The sequence below is a fragment of the Arachis stenosperma genome, chromosome 10, assembly GCF_014773155.1.
Source record: "Arachis stenosperma cultivar V10309 chromosome 10, arast.V10309.gnm1.PFL2, whole genome shotgun sequence".
Taxonomy (NCBI): domain Eukaryota; kingdom Viridiplantae; phylum Streptophyta; class Magnoliopsida; order Fabales; family Fabaceae; genus Arachis; species Arachis stenosperma.
Window position 1 is genome coordinate 73,762,131 of NC_080386.1, and position 608 is coordinate 73,762,738.

At 41.6% G+C, this 608-nt stretch overlaps 1 non-coding gene across 1 annotated transcript; it reads right to left on the reverse strand.

Moving 5' to 3' along the window:
• Positions 1-235: 235 nt before the first annotated feature.
• On the reverse strand, positions 236-343 carry LOC130958859 (small nucleolar RNA R71). Its single transcript, XR_009077961.1, has one exon. It is a non-coding gene; the product is annotated as a small nucleolar RNA R71 (small nucleolar RNA).
• Between the last annotated feature and the right edge of the window lie 265 nt (positions 344-608).

A 608-nucleotide genomic window follows, 5' to 3' on the forward strand; every position in this document is an offset into this window, starting at 1 on the left:
TCATGGACTTCTATCTGAAGATCCTTATTAGTTTTTAACTGAGTTCTTGCAGATTTGTGAGACTGTTAAGACGAATGGAGTAGATCCTGAAGTCTACAGGCTCATGCTTTTCCCTTTTGCTGTAAGAGACAGAGCTAGAACATGGTTGGACTCACAACCTAAAGATAGCCTGGACTCCTGGGATAAGCTGGTCACGGCCTTCTTGGATAAATTCTTTCCTCCTCAAAAGCTGAGCAAACTTAGAGTGGATGTTCAGACCTTCAAGCAAAAAGATGGTGAATCCCTCTATGAAGCTTGGGAAAGATACAAGCAGATGACCAAAAAGTGTCCTTCTGACATGTTTTCAGAGTGGACCATATTAGATATATTCTATTATGGTCTATTTGAGTTTTCCAAGATGTCATTGGACCACTCTACAGGTGGATCCATTCACCTAAAGAAAACGCCTGCAGAAGCTCAGGAACTTATTGACATGGTTGCAAATAACCGATTCATGTACACTTCTGAGAGGAATTCTGTGAATAATGGGACGCCTCAGAGGAAGGGAGTTCTTGAAATTGATGCTCTGAATGCCATATTGGCTCAGAACAAAGTGTTGACTCAGCAAG